Raw genomic sequence first — 6,727 nt, forward strand, 5'->3', positions numbered from 1 at the left:
AACACGCATCACTTTTCGTCTTTTTCGCCGAATAATGCCACCCGATTGGGATCCCCGTCGCAACTGCCCCAAACACGCGTTATTTTTCACTTTTCACTTTTTCCACCGAACAATGCAACGCAATCGAGATCCCCATCGCAACTCGGAATGATGGGAATTGATTGTTTTGATCGAAAAACTCCAAGTAAGAACAAAGAAATATAACTTTGGAATAAGTAAATGCTCAGTTTGAAAATCAACAATGCGTTTTATTGTTTTAAACGAGCCTCATTATTTTGCGTGCAATAGCGTGGGGAATTTTCAAGGGACTTTAAAGGCAATTCAAGGTATCTCAGGAGCCTTTAAAGGGCGTTGCATGGGGTTTTAGGGGCGTTTGATAGCATTTCAGGGGCGTTTCAAAGGGTTTTCAGGTGAATTTCAGGGGGCTTATGAAGCCCATTAAAGGCGTCCAAAGGGTTTTCAGAGATATTCATTACAGGGGCGTTCCGAGGCATTTTAGGTCAGGGTCGTATCAGGGGATTTCAAGGACACGTGTAAATAAAAGGGACGTTCAAAAAGATATTGTGATGGGGTCTTTAAAAATCCTTTGAAACTTCTGGAAATCCCTGAAACATCCTCTGCAACCCCCTCGAACCCCATGTAACACACCTGAGACGGTCCAAAACCCCCGAAAAACTCCTTCGTAACGCTTCCGTAACGCCTCTGAAACTTGCCAAAAATGCTCTGAAACTTCCTGAAATGCCTCCGAAACCACCCTTAAATCTTCTCGGACCCCATGTAACGCATCTGAGAGGCTCCGAAACTTCTATGTAACGCCTTTGAATTCCGTCGAACATGCTCTGAAGTATGTAATATCCTCAAAAACTGTGTTATGTCGAATTCGTTTATTTGCACCGCCTGCACCGCTTTGCCACCGGGTGTAGCAAACTTGCACCGAAACCGTTCGTTTATTCGCAGGTACTGTTCTGTTTTGACACCCGATTGGCACCGGTGCAAGAAAATGCTACACCCAGTATGAGCGCGGTGTAGCAGGTACAAAGCTAGTTTTACCAATACATGCATATCGCTGAACTTGTATCGTGGTTTTGTTTTGGTACGAATGATGATTTTCTCTTCGGCATTAGGTAAACAGTTTGCTTTGATATTCGTTTATTTTGAGATGTTTTAATTTCCAAACAGCAAATCTGTGCGTTTAAAAAAAATTTAAACTTGATCGCTGATTATCACGTCTTTCAACTTCTGAGGAATCTTCAAAATTTATCGGTAACATGAACTTTCGAGGAGTTTATTCAACGTATATTTTTCCCATCACTATTTATTTTTTTTTTGATTATCGCAAATATGTGGATTACTTTTAATGATTTTAATCATCAGAATTTTCTGTCGCATGTTGATCTATTAATTATGAAAAACTTGACGTAATAAAGTTTTGATAAGCCCAGAAAAGAATAAAATTTTATTAATTCAAATTGGACTGAAATATTACTGAAGTAACATTTTGAATTTTGATAACATTGAAAGTCAAACCAATGTCACTAAAGGATGGTTAAAGCGTTTTTAATATGAGTTGCGTTTCAATAACGTTATGTTTTAAAAAGCATTTATTTATTGTCCTTTTTACGTTGTAGCTAAACGTTTTCTATTAAACTGCCTTTAACATTTTTTGTGTTAAATTTGTGCACGTAGATCGTTTACAATTGTATGTTAGCATCCTTTTTTATTGGGCAACGGAAATTGTTAAATTCTAAAGAGTTGCTTCTAATTGAAAAATTATGATATAACGAGAATTTGAAGAAGATAAATAATGTAGGAGTGTTAAAACATTGGATATCAATTTTCAAGTAACATTTTTCAATAAAAGTTTATCATGTTCAAGTGGATTACTGAAAACTTTTAAAATTGTTAAATTGGATATAGAAAGTAGAAAATAAAACTAAATAAAATTTTGTTCATCACGGAAATCATGAAAACATTGATTATGTTTATTTTTGATATCCTTTATTATTTTCATTGACGCTTTCACGCGCTCTTACTTATACCATCATAAGCTGTCAATAAATTGCACCGAAACCGTTCGTTTTTTCGGTGTCAATTGCTACACCGGTGCAGTGCACCGTCGGGAATAAACGAATTCGACATTAGTAAACTCACATTCAAAGCACTCTCATGAACCGCTCCTGCTCTCACGAGTCAAGCGCTGAAATCTCGTTCTCTTGTAAAACGAATCCAAATCAATTTGAACGGCATTCAAAGTTGTTGTACGCTAGATTTGCTTTTGTTCTATCATATAACCCTAAAAGCTTCGATGTAAATAATAAGAACACCAAGAAATAAGACAATGTGTGAAATCATGAGATAACTCGTGGTGAATTTTTCGTCAGTGAGTTTGGCGAGTCAAGAATCGCGCGTGAAACAACTCAACTATGAGATTTGAGAATTTTAGTTTTTACCAACACTGCTCCTGAATCCCCCTCGTACCCCATGTTACGCACCTGAGACGGTCCGAAACCTCCGAAAACTCCTCCGTAATGCCTTTTAATCTGGTCGAAAATGTTCTGAACTTCCTGGAATGCATCCAAGATTCCCCTCAAACTTCTCGGACCCCGCCTGTGTTACGCAGGCTCACTCGGACCCACAGTAACGCACGCGAGACCTTCGGAAACAAACAAAAACGCACCTGTGGAGGGTTAACCCCCCATTACCGACGCTTCATACACTAGGCGCCCCTCCGCCTTTAGCCGAAATTAGGAAAAACCCCTCCCTTGGCGCCACTTCTGTGCACGGGCCTGATATCTACTACATAGAGTAAGGTGGGGCAAAAGTTCGACCCTAGTTGAAAATTCAATATTTTTCAAAAAACCAAAGCAGATATACATAAATGAATACCGTCCGGTGATTCTACCATCCATGAGCTAAAACTTTGCTTAACAAAGTTACGCCAAATGTCTTTTCAATTTTAGGTTACAACACTTTTTGTATGAGTGTGTCTTATTCGAACTTTTGCCCCACCACTGGGGCAAAAGTTCGAATCTAGTGTTTGTGGAATTTCGCTAGCCGTTGCACACTATTTTGACACTTTGGTAATTGGAATATTTGAAACCAATCAATATTTGATGTTGGAACTGGAAAACACTTTAAAGTTCGACCTGGATTTTACCCAAATCAGGGTTAAATTTACTATTCCAAAAATTAGTAGTTTTCCGCCAAATTCAGATAAAACAACAATTTTTTCAACTTCGATCGAATTTTCTCACTAATTCCTTCATTTTTAGAGATAATATGTACATTTTGTGGAATTTTAGGTTTTTACCTAAAGTTGCCACATGACTCGAACTCTTGCCCCACAATTCGAACTTTTGCCCCACTATGTGTAAAATATGATTTCCAAATCTTTTTTGCAAAAAGTTATACATGCTAAAGCATCTTCAAAACATATCTAGTTACGCCCCAAAATAAAATACCGAATTCGATTTCATTACAATTCCATTCCATGCGTTGGAAGGACCATCGCATATTACAATTTTTTGATCAAAAAGCAACAATTTGTCAAAACTTTTCGAAATATTGATCAATTTTCATAATTTTTGGAGTGCAAGACTCATTTTGAAAAAGGATTCGAACAACCTTAACACCCGAAAGAAATAAATTGAATTGTGCTCAAAAACTTCAAAAGAAACTCTTGCCCCACTCGAACTTTTGCCCCACTTTACTCTATATATGAAAAAAGACTGGTAATTCCTGATGATGTCTTCTTCTTCTTCTTCTTTCTGGTTCGGCATTCCAACTGGAACTTGTCCTGCCTCTCTTCATCTTAGTGTTCTTTGAGCATTTTCACAGTTGTTAATTGAAGGGCTTCCTTTGCCTGCCATTGCATGAATTGGTATATTGTGAGGCAAGCACAATAATGATACGCTATGCCCAGGAAGTCGAGAAAATTTCCACGACCGGAACAGGAATTGAACCCGCCGTCTCCGGATTGGCAATCCTAAGCCTTACCGCTAGGCTAACTGGAGACGCTGGTGATGTCCAGATGCCTAGGATTCTGGAAACAAGATGGCGATTCCAAAATTTGGATGTTGCTTCAAGGATCTCTCCAATGGTCCCTCCAGGAAACCGCCAAAAACTCTTCAAAGACTTTATTCTCTAGGAATCCTTATAAAAATTGCACCCATTATTCCTTCAAAAGTTCTTTCAGTAATTTCTCCGAAAATTTCCCCTGAAATTCATTTGAAAATGCTCAAAAGGTTGCTGAAAGAATACGTCCATAAATTCTCCTGTGGTTCCTTCAAATTTTGCACCACAGTTTTTTTTACGTGTCCACGTTTTAGGACATCCTCTAGAGATTCCTTCAGCATTTCATCATCAGATAACAGAACGAATTCCTTCACACTCTGGAAATTCTTGAAAAAATCCAAGAAATTCCATCACAAAGTCTTCCAGAAGGTCCTCTAACGATTGCACAAGAATTTCCTTCAAAGCTATTTTTAGGAATTATTTCAGAAATCCTACTGGAAACTCACCCCGATATTCTGCCAAAAATATCTTAACAATTCCTTCACTTATTCATCTTATCCGAGGTGATCCAGCCCAGGGCTGAAAGATCTCCAAAGATGAGATAGAACCACCCCACTCACTATTAAAATTGCAACCGAACTTAGCTTCTTAACTCGAACTCGCTGTCTAAAAGATATGTCATCGTCTAAAAAATTCACCAACACTTTGTTGCTGGTAACTGTCGAGGGGGAGGGAATAGAAGCCCTCGATCAGCCCCGGATAGCTCAACAAAGATAGGGCACACAAAACTGATCAAAATCCGAATTTTAAGGCTTTATAACGTACAGTATTTATTAGACATATTGTCTTCCTACAGCCTACTGACAAGATCTTCTATCTGTGCGCGCTTTTCTTTCCTACTCTAACATGATTTTCTTAGCCTACTCACGCTTTTCCTTGGGTGCACCCATTCTTCGGCCGCCACCGTTTCGCCCCGGTCTCCTTGCTCCGGTTCAGCGCCACCAAAAGTTGCGCCTTTACTGGGCCCGCCGATTCTTGCTCCGAACCCATCCAGTCGTGGATTCCATCGGCTCATGGATGCTCCGCACCCGATCTTGCTGGCGATGCAGTCGACGAGACAAACGCACTGGCCTCTGCTCTCCTCTCCGTTCTTCCTACGACCGAATCGTCCTTTCCGCGAACGATGGCAATCGTCCGTGATCGATGGAGCTTGGCAGGATGAAGAGCCTACAGACCTCGCAGCTTCTGCCTTACTGGCCGTCAGTTCCGTGGCCAAGCCTCTCGCCTCTGAACACCGAAAGCCTCAACTCGAGCCGCGAGCTTGTTTTCTTAGCTATTTGGAACCTGGAAATAAAGGCCCTGATGCGATATACCGTTAGCCTCTGAATGTTATTATCTCGCTTTCGTAACCTACTTCTCGTAGAAGGCCTTTCGAAGCTCAAGGGTTGCTGAAGCTCGCTGAGTCCTAACGGACGGGACTGATCCTCCACTTCCGCACGAGGCTCCGTGCCGCATTCCTAGCCTGCGGATCAAAACTCGAGTGATTGATTGTTCCCTTCTAGATCGCCTTTGACTTACCGCCCAGGCAGGATATTGTGTATTCCGTCCTGTCTAGCCTCGACAGGGGTCTAGATCGACAGGGGTCTTCTATTCTCCAAATTTCGTTATCGGCACGTGGGAGACAATGTCAGCACTGTATGTACGGGTCGATATTTAAACAATGGGGTCCTCTGACGACAATAAGTTGCTTACCTTGTTTCCGGCCCTACGCTATTCTCGGCTTTCCGGACCTAGCTTCGCCGGAACGTTAATCCTCCGCTATCTTCGCCGGAACGTTGTTCCTCCGCACCGATGAGAAAGATGGTCGTGCGACTGCTGCGTCGTATTTGGTGGTTTCTAGCACGGACAACTTCGTCCGATCGGTCACGCGGTCGAAGTGGCTTTTGTTTTCCCGGCTTTTGTCTTCCCGTGCCGTGCTTTTCAGTTGGCGTAGCCTCGTGAGAATTTCTAAAGCGGTGACGTCTGTCTCCTATGTAGAGGTGTGCTGCTTGGTGACGTTTAGAGGTTGGCGTCGATGTTTGTCGGAATCCCCTGAGGGGCGCGCTGATGGTGGCATGCTTGGCGACCTCTTTATGTCAGTGCATGTACTGTACACCTTTAAATTACTTTAGCCTATTCAGTGTTCAACCTCAACTAAACTGTACTTATACGTAACAACTTCTTAAAACTACACCACTTTATTTTCCGAATAAAAAAAAATATTTTTAAATTTTTGCAATGCACTTAATTAGAAAAGAACATCTACAAATGAAACAAACTAGCTGACTATCTAAAACACTGAATTTAATCACTAACAAACTGCCTGAACTGAGCTACTTTTTCCCAAGTTTAAATGAAAAAAAAAACCTAAGCAAACTAGTCTCAACTATTTTTTCCAAGTTAAGATGGAGTACAAGAGTTGTCGATTAGCCAGAAATGGCGTCGAGCTCAAGACCCAAACTTAACAATGGAAAAATTCTAAACAAAAACTGACTCCGATCCTTGGATCTGCTACCCCTTATATAAGGGTCCTCTCCCTAACCATCAACTCTAATTCTCCTGATCATAATAATGATCCGATCAAAAAAATTCCCCAGGACTTTCCCCGAGACCACATCCGAACTTGATTTTTCACGAACGCACCGGGCGTTCATAAATTTATGGTGCTTATCTT

At 40.9% G+C, this 6,727-nt stretch overlaps 1 long non-coding RNA gene across 1 annotated transcript; it reads right to left on the reverse strand.

Annotated features, from left to right (window-relative positions):
* Positions 1-4,752: 4,752 nt before the first annotated feature.
* On the reverse strand, positions 4,753-6,013 carry LOC115256078 (uncharacterized). Its single transcript, XR_009996443.1, has 3 exons — positions 5,767-6,013; positions 5,593-5,707; positions 4,753-5,536 (listed from the first exon to the last, which is right to left on the reverse strand). It is a non-coding gene; the product is annotated as an uncharacterized LOC115256078 (long non-coding RNA).
* Between the last annotated feature and the right edge of the window lie 714 nt (positions 6,014-6,727).

This window comes from Aedes albopictus, chromosome 1 (genome assembly GCF_035046485.1).
Source record: "Aedes albopictus strain Foshan chromosome 1, AalbF5, whole genome shotgun sequence".
Taxonomy (NCBI): domain Eukaryota; kingdom Metazoa; phylum Arthropoda; class Insecta; order Diptera; family Culicidae; genus Aedes; species Aedes albopictus.